The sequence below is a fragment of the Protopterus annectens genome, chromosome 3.part1 (assembly GCF_019279795.1).
Source record: "Protopterus annectens isolate FY-2018-M chromosome 3.part1, PAN1.0, whole genome shotgun sequence".
NCBI classification, from domain to species: Eukaryota; Metazoa; Chordata; order Ceratodontiformes; family Protopteridae; genus Protopterus; species Protopterus annectens.
The window spans coordinates 1,823,276,397-1,823,301,100 of record NC_056732.1 but is presented as its reverse complement, the minus strand read 5'-3'; the positions used below and the strand labels follow the sequence as shown (position 1 = coordinate 1,823,301,100).

At 44.2% G+C, this 24,704-nt stretch overlaps 1 protein-coding gene across 1 annotated transcript in view; it reads right to left on the bottom strand.

Annotated features, from left to right (window-relative positions):
- Positions 1–24,704, bottom strand: part of LOC122798705 (zinc finger protein 260-like) — a 184,733-nt gene that overhangs the window by 46,344 nt on the left and 113,685 nt on the right. The window lies entirely within an intron of this gene.

Genomic DNA, 24,704 nt, shown 5'->3' with positions numbered 1-24,704 from the left:
TGCTAGCTCGACGTTCAACCTTCAATGAAGGCACGCCCATTTAAGCATGTCTTTTGAATGCCCACCCAACCGCGGGGAGGACATGCAGACTCCAGACAGAAGGCACTCCCCGCACTCCAGCAGAGAATCGAACGGGAGAACCTCTTGCTGTGAGGCAACAACGCTACTGCTGCACCACAGCGGAATACTCATCGTTATTTAAGAGCAACTCTGCTGTGATTCTCAGAGGTCAGTTATGCTTGAACAACAGTCCAGAATAAAAGCATTTAAATGAACGAATAATAAGCTATTAATGGGAAGTGATGTAAAAGTTCATAGGATCATAGGGAGTTACTAGGCTAACGCCCCAGGGGCCCTTACAAGCCTAGCCAAGTTTTTTCCCTGTTTTAATGGTACTAGTAGTAAACATTACTCAACACCTGCTGCCCATGTCCAGAAGGGACACAGGTAGAAACCCAGGGATGAATATGAGATTCCTCATCCAATCATCCAGAGGGTCAGCGAAGGGCTCTGTTTCACTAGGATAGCCAGCCTATTCCACACTAGGGGAGCCTCTGGAAGATGAACCTGTCTCTCCAGCAGGTCCTGTTAATATCACTTTTCATGTTGAGATCCCAAGGTGCAGCGAATGCAATTTGTCTTGCTAATGTGCAGCAATTCAATTAGGGCAGGGTCCCCGGATTCCTTATAGGCCAAGCAGAGGTTGCCCCTGAGCAGTCTACAGGACACAGACTACAGCAACAGGGATTTTAGTCTATCAGCACAGCACAGGTGTTGGATACCTAGAATTTTTTTTGTAAGATACCTCTGAAGTTTCCCCAATTGTTCAAGGTGCCTAGTAAGCTACATGCCGATGAGCACATTGTATTCTATAATTGGTCTAATAAGGTAGGAGTACAGGGGTGTTATAATTTCTTTTTCTGGAGGCAATGCCCTTATTTATGAGAAGGGTTATGCAAAAGGCTTTCCTGACAACTGTGGAAATACACTGTTCGAAGGACAGGCTGCTGTCAATCTGTGTGCCCAGGTGTCTTCCCCCCAATTGAGTACTTAGGGTTTTATTGTCAATGTGATAATTGGCAGGTATGTCTCCTTTTCCAAATGGGATGATGATGCACTTTTTAGCATTTAGCTTCAGCCTGTGACTCTGGCACCAGTTTCTGGTTTGAGTAAGACCTTCCTGAAGGAATGCAGTGTCTTTGGGCGACTCAGTGATCGCACCCAGTTTGCAGTCGCCTGCAAACTTTGTTAGCCATACACCCTTTGTTTTAACTTGTACTTCCAAAAAGTAAATTCCAAACAGTAGGGGCCTAAGCACCGAGCCTTGTGGTACTCCACTGGTAACTGTTTTGGTGGTGGATTGAGATTCTCCTATTTCAACTGTGTGTGTTGTATTAGTGAGCCAATTAGCAACCGACCTGACTATATACTGGTTTACGTTCATTTGGGTGAGCTTACCTATGATGTCTGAGTGGGGGATGGTGCTGAAGGCCTTGGCCAGATCTAAACAGGCAGTATGCATGGTTTTGTCTTCATCCAAGTCTTATGCTAATAAGCGCTCTCCCCTCCTGTTTGCTATTCATATTCATATTCTGATGTGCTTCCTCTCTCTGTTCGCAAGCACATTATAAAAAGTGAAATCTCTCCTTCTCTATCAACTTTGCAATTATCTAAATATTTATCCTTTTAGTGAAAATGCTTTCTATTACTGCCAGCTATTGGTTGAGCCAAATCAAATGTACTCATTGGTGCTTATCGGCCAAGAAGGAAAAGACACAGACAGAAAATAATTCATTGCAATTTTGATACTCACGAAATCCTTGACAGGTTTAGAGTGGAAAAGAATATTGTAAGGACTTCAGTGTGCATGTAAGGCACACAGACAGGAACCAGAGTCAATGTAGGCCTTCTTCCACGAGGACTGTCCAGAGAAAGACTGGGGACACATTGGGCATTTCTCAGGTTTATTCCTTTAGGATTCTTTAGCAGCTCCTCTATATAGTCTCAGCATGTCTGGATCAGTACATCTCTTACCTGGTGCTACCTAAAGACCGAACCTGAACCATGCATGCCTTTTATGGGATGAAACATTTTTGTGAGATGCTTGGTGTGATAAATTGCACCCACACTGTCATTATGGCCCAATCAGGTCTATGGGGAAGTGATACTGGTTCATAGGTTCATACTAGGCTATCTGCCCTAGGGCATTTATAAGCCTAGCCAAAGTGTGTTTGGCTTTCGCCACCCATTTTAAATTAATTTTGCTATGCCCTTTGTCGAGGTTAGTATACTGTGCCTCTAACAGTGACACGATCCCCCATCCACTCATCAAGATTCCTCTTGAAGAGAGTCAATGAGGGACTCTGCCTAACCTGGACTGGGATTTTATTCCAGAGTGAAGGGAGCCTCTGGGTTATGAATCTGTCCCTCCAGCATGTCCTATTTATTTCAGTGCTGAGGTTCAAGTCTCTCGAGCGCATAGCTTGATGGGATTTGGAATTTCTGAGGTGCAGCATGTCCATTAATTCTGGGTTGGACATGGCTTTATACGTCAGGCACAGATCGCCTCTGAGCAGGCGGTATGCCACTGAGTAGAGCTGGAGTTTCTTTAACCGGGCAGCATATGGCATCTGTTTGAGCCCTTTGATCCTCTTGGTGAGGTACTTTTGGGGTCTTTCCAGTTGCTGCAGGTGTCTGGTAAGGTACATCCCAACAGGGGCATTGTACTCAATTATGGGCCTGATGAGGGATGAGTAAAGAGGCACGATGACTTTCCCTGATCTAGATGTGTGATTAGGTGGGCTATATAAAATGTTTTTCTAACCACTTTGGCCACGTGGTTGTCAAATGAGAGATTGCTATCAACTTGAGTCCCCAGGTCCCTAATTACTTCTTCTGTACTTAATGGATTACCACCTATGTGGTAATTTGTGGGCACTTTGTTTTTGCCAAAGGGGATGACTATACACTTTTTGGCGTTTAGCTTGAGGCCATGGCTCTGGCACCAGTTGCCTGTTTCTATGAGGCATTTTTGGAGGATGCTTGTGTCGGCTGGAGAGTCTATTATGGCGCCCAGTTTGCAGTCATCTGAAAACTTGGTCAGCCACAGTCCTTCCGTGTTGGCCTGTACCTCCGAGAAATATATACCGAACAAGAGAGGTCCCAGGACTGAGCCTTGTGGGATGCCACTTGTAACTGGTTTGGAGTCTGACATGGCTCCAGCAATTCTAACCATGTGGGTTCTGTCCTTGAGCCAGTTTGCAACCCATCTAGTGACATAGGGGTTTATATTTAAGCTGGTGAGCTTATCTATAATGCCCGAGTGGGGTATTGTATCGAAGGCTTTTGCGAGGTCCAGGTAGACTGTGTGGACCACCTTCCCTCGTCAATGGCCTTGGTGACTGTTTCAAAGAAATCGACCAGGTTTAAGAGGCAGGATCTGCCCTTAACAAAGCCGAACTGGGTAGGATCCAGTGTCTGTAGGTCCCCAATATCTTTATTTATGAGGTCCATGATGATCCTTTCCATAGCTTTGCAGACTAAGCTAGTCAGGCTTATGGGGCGATAGTTTCCAGGATCCGTTGAGGCACCACCTTTGTGGAGAGGGACCACTGTTGCTGTACGCCACTCTTTGGGTACATATCCTGTAGTAAGGCTGAGACTGAACAGTAGTTTTAGGTTTGGGTTTAGCTCTTCTTGGAGTTCATGTAGGACGCAGCCCAGGACACCGTCTGGTCCCACTGATGCTGTGTTTTTTGCTTTGGAGAGGGCGGCTCTTACCTGAGCATCTGAGATGTCAGGGGGGCAGCACTTTGCTGGCATAGATATTTGCTCTTTTGGTGGGGAGGGGGGGAGAAGTTTGCGCTGAACCTGTCAGCTAGGATGTTGGCAATGTCTGTGGGTTCGGTGTATTTTTTGTCATTTTGGACTAATTCTGAGCATATCTGGGAATTCCCACCCAGGTTCCTAACATAACTAAAGAAAGCCTTGTGATTATCCTTAGTGTCCTGTGCAATTTTTCTCTCGAAGCTGGCCTTAAGACGATTTTATGAGGCTAGTAGTTTTTTGCTAATACTGATCAGAGATGCCTTCCCTTTTTGGGATTTTGCTCTATCATGTAGTAGCTTCCTCCTTCTATTGTATAGTTTGTTTATGGCTGGGGTCCACCAGACAGGACGTCTGCCTTTGGAGGACTGGGTCTTGGTTTTATTTGGGATTGCATAATCCATGCATTCCTGAAGGTGTTCACAGAATGCGTTTATAAAGGATTCTGCGGTGTGGGCCGTATTTTCCACAGGCCCAGGGGCTTTGAAGGATTCCTCATCGGTTTTGAGGAGTTCATAGGTTCATAGGTTCATAGGTTCATACTAGGCTATCTGCCCGAGGGCATTTACAAGCCTAGCCCATCGTTTTGTGGCTTAGGCCACCCCTTTAGTATGGGGAACTATACCCATTATTTTTCTGTGCCTCTGTCGAGCAGTGACACTGAGGTAATCCCTGGGGTATATCTGCGATCTCCCATCCATTGGTCAAGATTTCTCTTGAACAAGGCCAGCGAGGTGCTCTGCCTCACATGTACCGGGATTTTGTTCCACAGCATAGGGAGTCTTTGGGTGATGAATCTATCCCTCCAGCACGTCCTATTAATAGCCGTGTCAAGGTTTAAGTCTCCCGCCCTTGTGGCTCTGATGGAGTGTGAAATTTGCTTTAGAGAAGTTTTTCACTGTAGTTTTCTGGGCAGGGGGTGGGGTCGGGATGTGAATATCCAGTGAGATTAGTTTATGGTTTGATCTTACCAGTGAGGGATACACTTCTGGTCTGGAGCATAGAGTCCCCGTGTTGGTGATGATCAGGTCCAGTATGTTTTCCCCTCTTGTGGGAGTGGTAACAAGTTGTTCCATAGCATTTGAGTTTATAAATTCTAGGAACCTTTGGGCTAGGGTGTTGGAGCTAGAGTAATGCTCCCAGTCTATGTTTGGGTAGTTGAAGTCGCCCAATATAATGGTGTTTGGAGAGACCTTCATATTTTTCAGTGTTCTCAGGAAGGCCGAGTGGGGATCCTGGGTTTGGGAGGGTGGTCTGTAGCAGGCTATAAACTGGAAGGCAGTTTTACCCACTGTTAGTTGCACATGGATAGTCTCTGAGCTTCGTGCTGTGCCACCAACCTGGAGGTGTAGGTATCTTTGACGAATATTGATACTCCCCCTCCTTTTGTGGTTCGGTCCAAGTTTTGGGGCCGAAAAGCATGGTATGAGGTATAACGTGGTAGTGCTGGGGTGCTCTCGGGAGCCTTGAACCAGGTTTCTGTTACTGCACAGATATTGATGTTCTCCATGCTAAGGAGAGTAGGCTCCTATTCCAACAACTGACAGGTAATGTGTGATGCATGGAGGTGCATCACCATTGCGTCGGCCCAGCATCCTTGGTAGTGGCCATGATTTCCATACTTGGTAGACTAGCTCATTTTAATGCATCTTCCTCCATGGTAGGATGCTCCATTGTCACCTTGTTGGTAAGTAGCTATTATAATTATCTAAATATTTATCCTTTTAAAAATATATTGTTTAGTACTAAACCACCCTTCTTCTCTTGGTCTACTCCCTTTCTCTTCTTTTCTTCTGTTTTGCAGGTGAAACAGCCTACCCACTGGACCCATGGTTAATGATTCCTGTGAGGAATCAGACGGGATCTGCTGAAGAAAAGTGTCACACCACCTTGTATCACAGTAGCAGATTTAATGGGGGTGCTAGTATCACATCGGCAGATTGAATGGGGGTGCTAGTATCACATCGGCAGATTGAATGGGGGTGCTAGATCACATCGGTAGATTGAATGAGGGTGCTAGCAGAACTAAAGCACCCTCATTAGTGCTCGTCACTTAACTGCAGTTTTGCTCAGAAATTCTGATTAGGTCATTTTGCAAGTTTCCAGTTCTCCATTCTTCATACTTTAAACGTTTTTTTTTTGTGGAGCCAGGGTTCAGCTGGTAGATAATACCTTATTAGTAAAGAACAGGGTTTGCCTTCATCAAACCTGTCACACCATTTAACTAGCTGGCTCATCTGTTCTGGACTGAGTGAAATGAGGCGAAGTAGATTTAAACAATTTAACTTGGGAGTGTCATTCCACATGTGTGAGAGAACAAGTCATTTTAAAAAAGGTAAACTTCATCTCCCAAAGTCTGCCTGCACTACTGCTGCTGCCTGCAATAACAAACAGGCAGGTAGTGGGTTTTTAAGACATACCTCTCAACTGTCCATATTTCCAGAAAATAACAATTTTCTAAAAATGATCTAATCAAGACTTCTGCCCCTTTAAATCATGATTTCTTTATATTTGCTTTGCATTGCCACTGCTGCATTACCAGTCTGTGCATGCGGCCTCATCACTGAAGTGATAATACCATTTGAACAAAAACAGGAGCTGATTTTCTATGCTATTGCAAGGTGGGTTAGTGGATGTAAAAATTGTTTAGGCAAGTTAAATCATCACCATGACATTGCTCAGTGTTCAGAAATGGCATACACGCACGCACGTGTAGAAATTAACATGAAAGGAAACCAAATCCTCATCAATCACTTAAAAGAGGACTCCACACAGGCACTTGTCAAAGTACTTCCTCCAATTATTTACAACAGCTGTCAACCAATCTTACCCTAAATTTACAAGAGGTCCCCCTCCACACAGATGCTTTAATTTAAAATGTTATCCAACTCATGAAAGAAATGTTGCTTTGGAAGCTCAGTCCATTTCCTTGATATTTTAGTAGTTATTTGAATCGGTACCACAGGGGTTGCCCACTTTAACTCAAACTATCCCAGCACGGAGTAGCTGACTGGCTTCATACAGTCTTTTCCTGCAGCTATATAGCTTCATATATTTTCCTGCAGACAGTAAGCCACTCTCTCATTTCTGGCCATCCACAGTCTTGTTTTTATTTCCGATGAGTGATTAAACCACATAAATAATAAAAAAAGTCTAATATTTTGGAGTGTCATCCTAGTGACTACACATCCTAAGTACCTAGTATTCACATAATTACGGTTTGCAGGTTTGAAAGCTATATTCCAATTATTTAGATAAGCACAAAACCTGTAAAATATGGCCTTCTCTTGAAAATGGTTGGATGCTTTGTTATGATGCTAAGAATGCCCTCGCAAGAAAATATTATGGTCTATGATTAGTTGAGGACTCTGTTACACACCATGACATGGGACAGCAGCCTGTCAAATACTGGCAAAGGAACAAACAGTGTGGGTTAATGCATTCTAAGAAACAAAGGGTCACGCACAAAGTGCAGAAATATAGCACTTTAGGAAAGCAGATTTAAAGGTCTGAATATATGCGAACACCCTGGTGACTGAGGCTGGGGCATAATTACATGTATTTTAAGATGGGAATGTATGTATGACAAGGAAAAAGATCAGGAAAGGCATCAGTTGATAATACAAAAAGCATGAAATACGTTAATGAACAGAAAATGTAAACCATGTAAAGAAGTTAACAGGCAAGTCAAAAGAAAGAATTTTGCTGACTGTTGTACAAGGGAAGAAAAAAGAAAGAAAATGAGTGACATTACGACATAGGCTCTACAGAGTGAAGGAAGACAGCAGAAATACCTTTACCAGAACTGTAGATGTTAGAGTACATCAATGTTGCAGTACCGATTCTTAGGGTTCCTAGGTTCATAGGTTGGTACTAGGCTATCAGCCCTTAGGGCCTATACAAGCCTAGCCATAACAATTCCCTGGCTGTATCTTCCTACACTATTTACTTCCCTGGACCCCTGTTCCTGTCATACAGAATCCTGTGACTGGCCCATTTTCCAGTCTTTAAATCATCCCAAGCCAAGGGACATCTAGATGTCAGGGTAGAAAAGAAGGACTTCTGTCAGTAGCATTTTCAGAACATTCTAAACAGTGAAGAAGCAGTCTGATGCCTGAAGACATCATGACCACCCCAGTTGTATGAATATAAGTCAGAAGGAGGAAAAAACATAGGAAGCAGAGAGGGGATGAGAGAGATGAGGCCTATCTGCAGAGAACTCCTCTGCTTCCTGCACACAGCAAGAGGAAGATACACGGTTAGCAGATACACGGGTTGGAATGTGGGAATATGTAATGCAAAACTCATCTACTCGAACATGTACAATCACGGTAAGTGGGACACAGCTGTACTATGCTCTTCGTAGTCAATGTTGCACTACTGATTCCAGGAAGGACTCCCAAAGCTAACAGGTGGATGATTTGTCATCTGTATGACCTAGAAAATAAGGTTTTGCAGGACTGCAGTGGCAAAATCTGCCCTAGACCTGGATACATTGTATAGGTTATAGTGTTTTGTGAAGGTGTGCACTCAGTTCCATGTGGCTGCCTCTAGGATGGTCAGGGTGGGGGCTTCTTTTGAGGAAAGCAGTGGTAGTTGCCCCACGTCTGGTGGAGTGGGCTTTAATATGCCCAGGGTAGATCTTTTCTGTGGTATTAGTAATAGAACTTATGCGGTTTTACATCCATTTGGAAATGGTTTGTTTAGAGACAGGCCTGCACTGTTTAGCCTCTGCAAAGGATCCCAGTAATTGCTCTGCGCTATTAGTTTTTTTTTTTTTTGTTGTCTAGACAGTACCTAATCTGCCCGTAGAGGACTTGCTTTGCTCTGTTCTATGGATTTGGGTAGAAGACTAGCAGGCGGACAGGCTGGTTTAGGGTACGTTCTGATACCACCTAGGTATAAAGGATGGGCTTGTTACCAGGCTGACCCTATCCTTGTGGAAGACAGTGAAAAATTCTTTATATATGAGGGCTTGCAACAGCTATAAGAAAGGTGGTCTTTCAGGTGAGCATCTTTATAGAAACAGTGGTAGCAAGTACAATGGGGGGGGGGGTAAGGTTAGTTGTTATAACACACAATTTAGATCCAATGCAAAAATAGGGTTCCTACTGAGTGGTCTCAAGTGAATCACCCCTTTTAGAAAATGCTTCATGTGGAGGTGCAAGACAACAGGTGAAGCACTGTGCAAGCAAACTGATATATATGGCAGACGCATGAACCTTAACGCTGGAATAGGAAGGGCTTAGTATAAAGAAGCCTGACAGGTACTGCAAGACTAAGCTGATGTCTGTCTGGGAATGGTTGTTGTTCTTGCTGTGACACCAGTTGGAAAATCTTTTCCATTTTGCTAGATGTGATTTCCTGGTACTGGGTTTCCTTGCTTCTCTTAGAATGGAAAGCATGTCCTTGGGATAAGATGCATACCTTGGTGTCAAAACCCAATCCTCCAGGATGTTAACCTGAGGGTAGCTAGGTATGGGTGGAAGGCAAATCCCTTGGTTTGGCTGAGGAGATCAAGTTCCTGTGATAGCGTGCTGAATCTCCCCTCACTGAATGTCAGGGGTAGGGAGAAACAGTGTTGTCTCAGCTATAAGATGGTCACTAGGATCACACTGGGTCTGTCTGCCCTGCTTTTTTCAGTACCATGGGGATCAGGGGTAAGGGCAGGAAATAGTCTGTCCATGTGAAAGAGAAACCATCTATTTTCCAAGCTCCTGCCTATTGAGTTTGGAACAGAGCTTCTGTAGTTGTTTGCTGTAGTGAGAGGCAAACAGATCTATTCAGGAGACCAAGCACTGCATGGTTAGGTCCAGGAAGACCTTTCTCTTCAGCACCCATTTGCTGGAATCTAAAAAGTCCCTGATTAGAGAACCTGTCAGGGTATTTTTCTGACCTAAAATATAAGAAGCTACGAGGGTTAGCCCCATTTCTGAGCCAGTATCCAAATATTCCTGTAAAGGCTGCACAGAGGGTAGGACAGAGTTCCCTCTTGCTTGTTTATGTCCCACATCACTGTGGTGTTGTCTGTCCAGATCTGCAGAGTCATTGGGCCTAAGTTCTGCTGAAAAACCTTTACAGTCAGGTAGACTGCTAGTAGCCCTTTCTGATTATATGCAAGTATCTCTGCTGAGGAGACCAAATGCCCTGCACTTTCAGGGAACCTAACTGGGCCCCATAAGCTATATCTGAACTGTCTGTGGTACTGGACTTGTCTGCTTCTGGTAAAGAGGAATTCACCCCTAGGTTCCTCTGTATGGTGTTCTTCCACCATGGGTTCCTTTTTCAGGCAAGGAAGGAAAGGCAGATGGGTTTTCAAGAGTTGTAAATGCTATTTCTAAGTATTTTTCAGAAACCATTGACATTGCCTCACATGTAACTTTGCAACTGGGATCATGAGGATGCAAGATGCCATGTACCCCAAAATACTTAGGAATTCTGTTGCTGACATTTGTTGTTTTGGAAGCAGACTGGTCAGATAACCTGTCAAGAAAGTAATCTTGTCTTGGGGAAGAAAGGTTTTCTGTTTGACTGAATCTATGACGGTTCCTAGAAAGAGGACCTAGTTTGAGGAAGAATTTGTGATATGAAGATTTAAGGTGACCATCTACTTTCTGAAAGCAGTCTATGGTGATCTGCAAGGCATCTAGGGTCTCTGACATGGATCTTCCCTGAATGAGACAGTCATCTAAGTAATAGAAAATATGACACCCCCTAGACTTCTGCAATGTGCTATCAAAGGAGCTAGACATTTTGTGAAAACTCTGGGAACAGTAGATATCCCAAATCATAAAGCACAGAACTGTAACTACAAATCATAGGTACTTTCTGTGACTGCCTGATATGGGGACATAGAGTTGTGTCTTTTAGGTCTACAGTGACTGTGAAGGCATCTTGGAAGATAATATGCAGTAGTTTTTGCAACATAAGAATTTTCAATTTTGGGATACTGAGAAACTTGCTTCTCTTTGAGAGGTCCATGATGAGCCTCCAGGTGCCCTCCTTTCTTGGAACTAGAAATACCTTTGCATAGAAGCCTTTTCGGTCTTGTGCTGGAAGGACAGGATGGATGGATCCTTGGAGAAGTAGTTCCCCAAGAATAGGTGGTAAGAGTCTTTCTCTGTTTTTGGTGGTTTTGGAATGACCTAGAAGGGTGGAATGTCTCCGAACTGGATGTAGTATCCCTCTTTTATGATGCTGAGGACCCATTTATCCCTGGTGATGGTTTTCTATTGGGTTAGGAATAAGGAGAGTCTTCTAACCAGATGCTTGGGGTGGAGCTACAGGAGGCTGGGGTTGGAGGTTAGGAGTTTTCTAACCAGATGCTTGGAGGTGAGGGTGGGTATAACTACAGGAGGCTGGGGGTTGGAGGTTAGGAATAAGGAGAGTCTTCTAACCAGACGCTTGGAGGGAAGGGTGGGTGGAGCTACAGGAGGCTGGGGTTGAAGGTTAGGAATAAGGAGAGTTTTCTAACCAGATGCTTGTAGAGGAGGGTGGGTGGAGCTAAAAGAGGCTGGAGTTGGAGGTTAGGAATAAGGAGAGTCTTCTAACCAGATGTTTAGAGCGGAGGGTGGGTGGAGGTACAGGAGGCTGGGGTTGGAGGTTAGGAATAAGGAGAGTCTTCTAACCAGATTCTTGGAGGGGAGGGTGGGTGGAGGTACAGTAGGCTGGGGTTGGAGGTTAGGAATAAAGAGAGTCTTCTAACCAGATGCTTGGAGGGGAGGGTGGGTGGAGCTACAGGAGGCTGGGATTGGAGGTTAGGAATACGGAGAGTCTTCTAACCAGATGCTTGGAGGGGAGGGTGGGTGGAGGTACAGGAGGCTGGGGTTGGAGGTTAGGAATAAGGAGAGTCTTCTAACCAGATTCTTGGAGGGGAGGGTGGATGGAGGTACAGGAGGCTGGGGTTGGAGGTTAGGAATAAGGAGAGTCTTCTAACCAGATGCTTGGGGGGGTGGAGGTACAGGAGGCTGGGGTTGGAGGGGGTGTGGTGGGTACAGAAAGCTGGTGGTGTGGGGGTGGGTGGGGATATAGAAGGCTGGGCTTGAACATAATTACAGTTGGTCTCTGTGCTGGGAGGGCTCTTTGGTGCTGCCTGCTCTGTGTGATTGTTCTGGTTACCATCTGCTGGACTGTCTGGGTCTGTTGCCATGGGGAGGCCTTGCTCTGTCTTGTCTAGGTGGAAAAGGCCAAAGTTTAGAAGGGTAATTCCTAATGTACCTTGGCGTCGGAGATGGGCAAAATTCCTTCAGTTTTAAATTTGCTTTTCTTTTTTATCCAGTTTCTCAAAAATTTCATCAGCTGGAGGACCAAAACGAAATTAATTGTCTAATGGAGCATCTGGTAGTTCAGCCTTTACCTGAAATGACTGGAGCTGGGTCCTGAACCATGCATGTCTGTAGATAGCAGAAACTATGGCAGATGCCTTGCATGATGCATCTAAGGCAGCAAAGCTACATTTTAGGGAGTGTCTGGAGACTTGTAAAGCTTCTCTAGCTGTCTTCAAATATTCCTTAGATTAATGTTCTATACACAATAGAGTCTATTTTGGCTAGAATTTTGTCCTGGAGAGACTCAAGGTACTTTAGCATACCGAATTAGAAAATCGAAGCTGTCATTACCTGGATGGCAAAAGTATAAACTGTCTAAAACTACTTTCCCTGTTATTAGGCAAGGGATGTCTAGTTGGTACATTAGATACACCTTTTCAGGATTCAGTGGAAACTACAGAAGGGTCAGCCTTTGGGTTTTTGTAAAGGTGCTTGTGATATTCAAGCACTCTGTAAAATGTGTCTGGCTTCCTATTAACAGGGGGCAGAGAATCAGCATGTAAAGAAATGTTTTCAAAATCATCATCCAATATTAAGTGTATAGGAGGAATAGCCAGTGATCTTGGTGAAGGCAAGCTTAGTGGTTCCCTTTATTGGGTCTGGGAGAACTGCTTACTTTCCTTTCCAAACTGAAAGCCTCCTTCATTCTATGCAGGGTATCCCTGAAGGAAAGGTCCGGGGGGGGGGGGCAGGAAAGAGTCATTTGAGTCTGAGTCTGGGTAAGACCTGTTGTGGCAAGTGCCCAGAGTAAGACAATTCCTCCTCATTCTCCCTATGTTCCATAGTGGCTAGTTCCTTGGCCCTATGTTCCATAGTGGCTAGTTCCTTGGCCCTATGTTCCATAGTGGCTAGCTCCTTGGCCCTATGTTCCATAGTGATTAGTTCCTTGGCCCCATGTTTTTAGGGTTTTCACATGAAATTGTGAACAGTCAGGACAGTTAGAGATCTGCTAAAGCCTCATGCAGAACAGGTAAAATGTGTGAAAATCTTTATGCAGGATTTGCTTCCCACACTTCAAGCAATTATTGAATTTTTTGAAGATTAAATTAGTGGAGAAATTTCCCCAGTGGGGTACTAATGTGACTGGAAGAAGAAAGTTCTCTGGATAAAATGAGCCAACAGATATACTGCAAGTATACCAAACACACGTGAAGTGCATCGGACTGCGAGGCTAGAAAGAACCAACGGTTGGGCTGACAGACACTCCTGTTATATTCTGACATCCAGACATCGGTTGTTGGATGTCCGTCAGCTCTAGTGATGATATAAAGACTCTGGAAATTGGGTTGGTCACAAACTTTGGCACAAAAGGAAGACCCAAGAATCAGCACTGCAACATTGACTACGAAGAGCATCAGGAGATCTGAATAAAGACAGCCCAGTATTCATTTGATAAAAGGAAAAGGGTGGGCGTAATGTGTTTAGTGTCTTTATTTAATCTGCCTATGGCTTACCAGTGGAAGTGCACTAGATATAGAAGTGCCTAATTTGAGAATTTAACCCAGAAAACTCAATTCCATGCATAAATTATAGCAAAGTAACAGTTTACTGCAAGATGGGCAAAGTACAGTGTACACTTACCATAAATGTAGATGTTCGAGTGTATTCACTGTTGCAGTCATTACATTTGGGTAATCCTGCTGGCAGGTTGCCCTCAGTCGGCCTGAATTCCAAAGTCCTGGGTCCTGTGTCGGCTGCTGTCGCCCCTTCCCTGACGTCAGGTCTATAAAAGAATCAGCCAACGCCATTTTCTTTAGTTTTTCTTGCCCCAGATATATATATATATATATATATATATATATAAAATTACATGCACCAATATAAACTTTACTTTCATCTACAAGCAAATACACCACATAGGTTGTATAAATCAGAGAAGGAACTACAGGTTCCATCAGAAGAAAAGGGGGATGGCGGGTGGGTAACCTGGACTGCAACAGTGAATACACTCGAACACCTACATTTATGGTAAGTGTACAAAACTGTACTATGTTCTTCGTGTTTCACTGTTGCAGTCATTACATTTGGGTAGAGTCCCAAAGCTATGGTTGGGAGGCTGGAGCTAAACAGCATTAGGAGCGGCTATGAGGCCCTGCAGAACTGCACTGGCAAAGCCTGCCCTGGACTTAGAATAGAGTGGCAGATGATAGTGCTTTGTAAAGGTGTGTACTGAACTCCAAGTAGCGGACTCTAAAATGTCCTTGGTAGGTACTCCCCTGAGAAAGGCTGCTGAAGTAGCTGCAGCTCTGGTTGAATGTGGCCTAATGCCCTTAGGCACTGGCTTGCCATGGTGTACATAGCAGAAACGAATGCAGTGGCCTATCCACTTTGAAATAGTCTGCTTTGAGATAGCCTTTCCTTGTGATCCTGCAGCATATGTCACTAGTAATTGCTCTGTCTTTCTGAAAACTTTGGTTCTGTCCAAGTAGAATCTAAGCTGTCTGTGTACGTTCAAAGAATGCAGAATTCTCTCCCCCTTGTTCTGTGGATTTGGATAAAAAGTTGGCAGGTGAATAGTTTGGTTAAGAGCCACAGTGGACACCACCTTAGGCATAAATGTAGGGTTTGTCCTCAGAGAGACCCTGTCTGGATAAAAAATGATAAAAGGTTCTACAGCCATGAGTGCCTGTAGCTCTGAAACTCGTCTTGCAGAAGTTATTGCTAGGAGCAGAGCTGTTTTCCAAGATAAAAACTTTATATCAGCAGTATCAGCTGGCTCAAAAGGAGGCAGGGTGAGTTTTTCCAAGGCATAGTTGAGGTCCCATGCAGGCATTGGTGATCTCCTTGGAGGCCTTAAATTTTTGGCCCCTCTAAGGTACTGCTTTAATAAGGGATGAGAAAAGATTGGTGGCTCTGCATTGTAATGAGCCGAAATGGCAGAGGCATGAATTTTAATAAATGAAAAAGATAGGCCTTTGTCCAACATCTCAGTTAAGTATTGCAAAATCTGAGGAATATTTGGCACAGCTGTATCAGTTCTTTGTGCCTGGTTCCAAGCACAGAATCTCTTCCATTTTCCAGCATAAAATTTTCTAGTACTAGGCCTTCTGGCTTCCAAAATGACATCCATCACAGCTTTACTGAGAGGTGTGTTTTGTATGACTACATTATCCGCCATGCTGCCAGGTTTAATGTCCTGAGTTGGCTGTGCAGGATCTGATTGTTTTGCTGGGACAGTAGATGAGGTATTTGAGGTAAGGTCCAAGCTGGGCATTGAGACAAGTTCCTTAGTATTGGATACCAGTACTGGCAGGGCCAGTCTGGGGCAATCAGTATCATCTTTGGCTTCTCCTGTCTGACCTTTAGGAGTACCTTGGGGAGGAGAGGCAGAGAGTGAAAGGCATATACTGATAGGTTTTTCCAGCTGAAAGATAGGGCGTCCACTTTCCATGCTTGTCTGTGATAAATTCTTGTGCAGTATCTTTTTAGTTGGTAGTTGTGAGGGGAGGCAAATAGATTTATGTCCGGGCATCCCCATTTCCTTGTTATCATGCTGAAGACTTGTGGATCCAGCTGACACTTGTGGGGATCTATGAGGTTTCTGCTTAGTTCGTCTGCCAGAGTATTTTTCCTTCCTGGCAGGAATTGTGCCTGCAGATGTACTTGGTAAGTCAATGCTGTGTCCCACAAAGTCATGGCTAGTCTGCAAAGGGGGTAAGAATGTGTGCCCCCCTGCTTGTTTATATACCACATGACCGTGGTGTTGTCTGTCTTTATCAGTAGTTGTCCTGGACGAAGTAGGTCCCTGAAGGCTGTCAGAGCATTTTGAACAGCTAGCATCTCTTTTTGATTGATATGTAGATGCATTTGGTTTGAGGTCCATGTTCCCTGGATGCATCTTCCTGCCATGTGGGCCCCCCAGGCATAATCTGAAGCATCCGTTGTTAGTGTCTGCCTGGCTGGGGGTAATGTGAATGGCTGTCTCTTGTTTTGGTGACAAGCCTTTGCCCACCATCGAAACTCCTGTTGCAGGCAGGGAATGAGAGTAATCATAGTTTCCAGGCTGTGGCAATGTTGAGTCCAAACACTTTTTAGGTACAATTGAAGTTTCCTTATATGCAGTCTTGCACATGGAATTAGTAGGATGCAGGATGCCATGAGGCCCAAAGCCTGTAGAATTTTTCTTGCAGATAACTGGGCCTTTGTTGCCAACATTTTGAAATAGGTAGTCAGTTGCCTTTGTTTGTCTGGCGTGAGACAAGCCATCTGGGCAGTTGTACTTAAGCTTGCACCCAGGAATATTATCTCTTGAGAGGGTACTAGTTTTGATTTCTTTTCGTTGACTGTGTACCCTAGGCATGTTAGAAGTCTTTTCACAAACGCCAGATGCTGTAGAAGAATGTCCTTGTTCTCTGTTTGAATTAGACAGTCGTCCAAGTAAGGATATATTTGTATTCCTCTTTGTCTGCAGAATGCAATTACTGGTGCTAGGCACTTTGTAAAGACCCTGGGCGCAGTAGATAAGCCAAAGGGCAGTGCAGAGAATCGGTAATGCATTGAGCCAGCCTTGAATCTGAGGTATCTTCCTCATATTTGTCTGATTAGTACATGCTGGTTTGCCTCTTTAGGTCTAAAGTCACAAGCTAAGCGTTCTTGCCCAGCATGGGCAGAAGCTGCTGCAAAGTCAACATCTTGAATTTCGGTATATCCAGGAATGTGTTCAGAATAGATAGGTCCAGTATTGGCCTCCAGGCCTTGTTCTTTCTGGGTACCAAGAACAGTCGAGTAAAATCCTTGTCCCTGCTCTTGCTCTGGTACTTGATGAATGGGCCCCATGTCCATGGGGGATGAGACTTGTTTTTGTGCCTCTGCCCATTGATTTTTTGGCAGATCTGGCCAGCCGTTTGCCTTTGGCAGAGTATGGAAATGGAACTTGTAGCCTTGTGACACGATATTTAGAACCCACTTGTTCTGGGTCATAATGTGCCAATTTTGAGAAAAAAGTGCTAATTTTCCTCCTAAGGGTGCTACCAGGAGAGAAGTGCTTGGTGCAAGCAGGGACTGTTTCCTGTATGGTTGTGATTTGTCTTCTCCAACTTTGGAGGTAGAAGCACCCCATTGCTTTGACCTGTATGAACCTTGCGCCTGGGATCTGCCTCTAGGGCGTCTGGATCTGCCCCTTTGAGGTCTGTCTGACACAGGAAAGGACCAATTCTTTGTTGGCCAGTGTCTACTAAACCTAGGTGGCTGTACTTGTAAAGAATCTTTGACCATTTGGATAGATTTAGCTTTTTCCTCCATTTTATTTAACACCTCTTCTGCCTTAACACCGAACAAAGTATCATGCTGTAAAGGTGCATCTAATAATTTAACTTTGACATGATCAGGCAGATTTTGTTCCTTTAACCAAGCATGCCTCCTAATTACAGAGCCCGTAACTGCGGCCCTGCAGGAGGCCTCCAAAGAATCAAAACCACATTGCAAAGTATGCTTTCCAACTTGTTCAGCTGCATGCAATAAATCCTGCATTTCCTTGTTTTCTGCACATTCAGAGTTTAACAACATTTTCTGTTTAAGCAATGCCATGACATGTTGCTGATATTTGAGCATATGAAAATGACAGTTTAAGGCCCTTATAGCTAAGGTAGCAGATGTGTAAACCTTTTTTCCCCATCTATCCAGTGCCCTAGAATCTCTGTCAGAGGGGGTAGGATTTTCTGCAGCGGAAGCCTTAACTCCTTTGAGACCCTGAGAAATAGTTTCTGGGTCTGCAGCAGGGTTTTTAAAAAGGAATTGATGAGAGTCAGGAACCCTGTAATATCTGTCAGGCTTAACAGGAGCTGGAGATAAGGAGTCAGGGGTAAGACTAGACTCCGAAAACACATCATCTACAATGTCTAACAGGTGGGATGGCTAGTGGCCTGTGTTGAGGTAGTAAAAGGAAATCCCTGAGCCTCTTTTTAGATTCTGAAAAATCTTGGCTCTCCCAGTGGAAATGCTTCCTCATGGTATGCAAAGTTTCCCCAAAAGAATAGTCCTCTGGAGGAGAAGCTGAAGGTATAGATTCTTCAGCATCAGAATCCTCATGGGGGGGGGGGGGGGGAGAATATTCCTGATCAGAAGAAATGGAAACCTGATCTGAAGATTCATGGTCAGTCTCTTGCCTAGACCTCTTATCAGGAGGGGGATGGGAACCCCTGACCAAGGTAATCAAGTCTTCGGCCATTTTGAGCATCTGTTTTTTTGGGCATAGAGGCCTTACCACGTGGCTCATGAGTTTGTTTCTTTGCTTTAGAAGGTGCTTTAGTCTTTGCCTTTGAAGCTGAAGTCGGTTTAATGTAAAGATGTTTAGGTCTGAATACACCCTCAGAAGCCGGTGTCTGCTCAGCGGCTCCAGACCCATCTGAAGGAATAGTATCCAAGGCTCCAATACCTTGAGTTTCCAGTGGCATGGCCAACTCCACGTGGGAGTCGGTAGCAGCCTGCGACTCTAAAGTAGCGGGTGTCAGGGACTGCGAAAGCACCTCATTGAGAACCGGCGACTGGCTTAGGAGAGGCTTCGTCATCAGTTTTGGGCCTCGGTTGTCTGTCTCTCTCCTTTTCTTTGCGCTTTTAGTGAACTCCAGTAGTAGGATGGCTATCCAACGACATTTCTGGATAATTAAATTGGCGTCCAAAATAGTTTAAAGCAAACGTCATCGAAGGTGCGACAGCAGCCGACGCAGGACCCAGGACTTTGGAATTCAGGCCGACTGAGGGCAACCTGCCAGCAGGATTACCAAAATGTAATGACTGCAACAGTGAAACACGAATACATCATTGCAGTATGTCAGTACATGGTGCAGAGAACTAGGTCTTCATTCTTTGTACAACTATGGGGACATTACTGTTCCATTGCTTAATTTGACCAAAGTTCTGTTACAGAACAACACACTTCGAACATGGATAAGAAGGTCAGTTATAACTAGACAGGTCACTTGAAGGTCCAGGTAGGTAAAATATTCCTTAAATGGTGAATTCTGTCATGCTGTTGATAAAAAAAGCAAAGATAATTAAAATAACATGTAGTGTCAGCACTCTGTGTCACAAAATCATTTGAGGAAAGATGCAAAATGAATACATCCAAAATAACCTACCTATAGTGGAAGCAAAGTAAAAGCTCATTAACAGCTTCATTAAATTACTTTAAAATACATCTCCTGGGAAATGAGCTCTGTGCACAGATAAATAAATCCCCACTTGGATCCAGATGTTTTGAGCTTAAACAGCAGTCCAGGTGCTGGAGGAGCTGTCCGGGGAAGGAAGAGGAGTGATAATACCAAGGGATGTCTGAACCTCTTGGAGCACCAGTGCTGTTCCCAATCCCTGAAGGAGACCAAAGACCAGGGAGAGGCATATCAGTACATACCACTCATGGAAGTGAGTGATATGCCCATCTTTAGGATGTTTACTGCATGTTACATATTACACAGCATGATAATGCACTGGTCTGGTGGTGAAATGTCCTATGATGTCACGGCAACTCCCAGTAGAGGTCTTATCATGATTAATGACAGTGTTGCCAGCCAGACGGCAGCGGTAGTAAGGGGCCCCATGCAGCAGGGTCGTGCATGGTGTAGAGCTGCATATATAAAGACGTGGCATCTAGTCCACAACTATCGACCCTGACATTCAGGTTAGCATTTCCTTTCTTATAAAAAATACATAGAGTACAGCTGATGCATGCAGTGCTGTGTGTGGGCTATGCTGTATGCTACATGGTCTACTGTCGCTATTCATCAGACAGTCCCTCTTACATTTAAATCGTTTTTTTCTAGAGTATTACTAATCCTGTAGTATTTAAAAGTTATGCCTGACCGTTCACTCTCATCAGTTAAGTGATTACATGGAATCATTTAAGGATATGGGTTTGCCATCAAAATGTCGTAAAACAGTTAAGCGACCTAGGAAGGCCAAAAGGCACTCTTCCAAGCTGTTGTAACATTGATTTTTAAATGTCTGAATCCACAACAGTGAATGCTAGTGTGCATTCGCTCTTGTGGATTTGTCATTTTGAATGGAGATTGCACTATAGTGGGGATCAGGAAATTTACCCTTTCTATCACTGCAGTGCGATCTCGGAGTTAGTATACATAAGCAGCAAGGGGTGTGGGAGGTGCATCCCTCCACATGGGGGGTGCAGGGGGGTCTTGCCCCCATTCAAAACGTTCAAAGGACATAACTGGAAGTCCAGGTAGATTCGGTAAAGTTGACATTCCTGAGTTGTCGACTTTCCTAAATTACCACTTTCGGTTATGTGAATGTTCGGTATTTGGATTTTGCAACATTCTGAGTTGGGTAAGCGATGACTCTCCCAAGTGTGTTGCGAGATTGTGATAGTAAATCAATAATATTTTGATTTAGAGATTATAGTTATGCGTGCACAGTGAATTTTCAGTTATTTATAACGTATTGTAGTATTCGACTGACAAGACGAAGCAGTGCTGAATTCAGAGTTGCATTTCCCATGAGTTTATACTTTGTGCAGGAAAGTAAAATCTTTCACATATCAAATTTCCGATTTTTTTTTTTTCATGTAATGTCTGGCAGTTGGCTTAGAGGATTAAGGACCTGTTAGTAAGGCATTTCCTGTAGTTCAGTGATGCAAGGTTGGATTCCCCCAACCTCCATTTTCAAAGTGTGTGAGTCGGAGCAAATTATTTAAACAGCGCTTTTGGGATGAGAGTGAAAAAGGTCTGTGAAGATCACTGCTCTACCTTGGGAAATAAATAAAATTCTTATCCAGCTTTATGTATGATAAAATAAAAATAATTTCCTGTTCTCTGCTGAAGTACTACACATCTGATTAATTCATTCTGTGAAACACCAACTGCTGTGTCATTAGAATAGCAATCATTTGTGCAGTGCTGTGAGTGAAATGCAAACTGTGCTAGTGTTAATAGTAGGATAGTCATGTAATATTTCTTTTTTTTTCCAAGTGTGTCTCAGCCTGTTAGTAGTATTTATTACTTTATTCTGCCACCCAACCACTTTTCATGGATTTATTGTTATCTTCTGTGCAACTGAAAGCATTAGCATTCCTCAGCTGACACTCTTGATAATGAATGGGCCTTTAATGGTGTTACACATTGCACTTTGCAATATATGCCCTCTACCTTTCTTTCAGATTTGATTTTTTTTTTATTTTAGTGTAAGCATTACCCTTACTCAAATGAAATACAGACTTACAAAAATCCTCTTAACACTATGTTACAATGCACACAGACATATTTATTTCCCATATTCTGTATTTACGTACACATATTTATTGCTTAAACACTGACTTTGACCTTTAAACAGGAACAGTAGTGTACATAAAGGCATGCTACTGAATCAGTTCATATTTTAATTACCTGAGATGTCAACTCTTGAGTTCCGGTGGGTCAAGGAGAAATATGTTCTACATAATTGTCCCCCTAAAGATAGACTGGATGGTGGTGCACCTGATATGGGACGGTCATGTCAGCTGGACAGTGACGCAGTGATGACGTGACTTACTGGATGCAGGTGATTCTACAGACATTGACCTCACAGTGCTGAGTGACTGAGACCTTGAATAAGAGGTACTGCTAAGTGCAGATGACCACTGACTTGGCCTGCATGAACTATTCTGTGTTTGTTCCTCCATAGTATTTCTAGTATTTTCCTGAGAAGCACATGGTATATGATGTGCAATGCCCCAACATGTCTATACACTACTTTGTCCTGATAATCATCCACCACTGACTCCCATAAGACTATGGCAGGTCCTCACTAGTGTGTGAATGGAGGCAGACATGGCTGCTGCATGTGGAACCATACTGAAGATGAATATCATAAGGTGTTATTCCTACTCTATACTATTTGCATGTAATGCTGGAAATCCCCACATATAACCTGAAGTACTCTGAAGAGTCTTTAGAACACACTCCCTCTGCACATCAAATAAAATAACACCCTAACTACATTTAAAGTCATGCTCAGTGAGCGGATGGGAAATCACAAATTCCCCCCAGGGGTGTGTGGTATAGCTTTTCCTTGACTGAACTGGATAATACAACACAATACATCTGATTGGGTTACTTGGCTATGTTTCTAAATGGTTATCTATGCTGTAGGCCTAGTAACAGCTCGTAAACCTAAGAAAATTTTGCATGTGTGGAGAGTAAGAAGATTGAAACTGTGTAGGTATACCGCACGTGCAGAGTAAAAACAGTGAAACTAGTTATGTATACAGTACGTGTAGAGTAACAGCGAAAGTGGGTAAGTATATAGCATGTGCAGAGTAAGAACAGTGCTAGACTTCTAACTGTGTGATACCTTAAACCTCTTGCATCAGAGGCCTCATGGGATATATGCAAATCACCCTTTAAGGATATCAGTTGTTTCAGCTAAATGGCTGAATATCCATGACTTTTTCTTTCATTTTTAAGTCTATTTATGGACAAGTTCAGGCCATTAAAGCCAAACCCCTCTAAAGCCCCTTTAATGGCCTGAACTTGTCCATAAACAGACTTAAAAATGAAAGTACCACACCATGTTTTGTAGTACTGCTCACCCCCAGCCTTCAGTACCACATCATGTTTTGTAGTACTGCCTACCCCAGCCTTCAGTACCACACCATGTTCTGTAGTACCGCTCACCCCCAGCCTTCAGTACCACACCATGTCCTGCAGTATTGCTCACATCTAGCCTTCAGTATCACACCATGTTCTGTAGTACTGCTCATCTCCAGCCTCCAGTAACACACTATGTTCTGTAGTACTGCTCACCCCCAGCCTTTAGTACCACACCATGTTCTGTAGTACTGCTCATGCCCAGCCTTCAGTACCACACCATGTTCTGTAGTACTGCTCACACCCAGCCTTCAGTACCACACCATGTTCTGTAGTACTGCTCATGCCCAGCCTTCAGTACCACACCATGTTCTGTAGTACTGCTCACACCCAGCCTTCAGTACCACACCATGTTCTGTAGTACTGCTCACACCCAGCCTTCAGTACCACACCATGTTCTGTAGTACTGCTCACACCCAGCCTTCAGTACCACACCATGTTCTGCAGTACTGTTCATCCCCAGGTTTCAGTACCACACCATGTTCTGTAGTACTGCTCACACCCAGCTTTCAATACCACACCATGTTCTGTAGTACTGCTCACGCCCAGCCTTCAGTACCACACCATGTTCTGTAGCAATGCTCACACCCAGCCTTCAGTACCACACCATGTTCTGTAGTACTGCCTACCCCAGCCTTCAGTACCACACCATGTTCTATAGTACCGCTCACCCCCAGCCTTCAGTACCACACCATGTTCTGCAGTACTGCTCACATCTAGCCTTCAGTATCACACCATGTTCTGTAGTACTGCTCACACCCAGCCTTCAGTACCACACCATGTTCTGTAGTACTGCTCACACCCAGCATTCAGTACCACACCATGTTCTGTAGTACTGCTCACGCCCAGCCTTCAGTACCACACCATGTTCTGCAGTACTGTTCACCCCCAGGTTTCAGTGCCACACCATGTCCTGTAGTACTGCTCACGCCCAGCCTTCAGTACCACACCATATTCTGTAGCACTGCTCACACCCAGCCTTCAGTACCACATGTTCTGCAGTACTGCTTATGCTCAGCCTTCAGTACCACACCATGTTCTGTAATACTTTTCACCCCATCCTCAGTATTACACCATGTTCTGCAGTAATGGTCACCCCCAGCCATCAGTACCACATCATGTTCTGTAGTACTTTTCACCCCCAACCTTCAGTACCACACAATGTTCTGCAGTATTGCTCACATCTAGCCTTCAGTATCACACCATGTTCTGTAGTACTGCTCACCCCCAGCCTTCAGTACCACACCATGTTCTGTAGTACTGCTCATGCCCAGCCTTCAGTACCACACCATGTTCTGTAGTACTGCTCACATCCAGCCTTCAGTACCACACCATGTTCTGTAGTACTGCTCACGCCCAGCCTTCAGTACCACACCATGTTCTGTAGTACTGCTCATGCCCAGCCTTCAGTACCACAGCATGTTTTGTAGTACTGCTCACACCCAGCCTTCAGTACCATACCATGTTCTGTAGTACTGCTCATGCCCAGCCTTCAGTACCACACCATGTTCTGTAGTACTGCTCACGCCCAGCCTTCAGTACCACACCATATTCTGTAGTACTGTTCACCCCCAGGTTTCAGTACCACACCATGTTCTGTAGCACTGTTTACACCCAGCCTTCAGTACCACATGTTCTGCAGTACTGCTCATGCTCAGCCTTCAGTACCACACCATGTTCTGTAGTACTGCTCACGCCCAGCCTTCAGTACCACACCATATTCTGTAGTACTGTTCACCCCCAGGTTTCAGTACCACACCATGTTCTGTAGCACTGCTTACACCCAGCCTTCAGTACCACATGTTCTGCAGTACTGCTCATGCTCAGCCTTCAGTACCACACCATGTTCTGTAATACTTTTCACCCCATCCTCAGTATTACACCAGGTTCTGTAGTACTGCTCACCCCCAGCCATCAGTACCACATCATGTTCTGTAGTACTGCTCACCCCCAGCCTCAGTACCACACCATGTTCTGT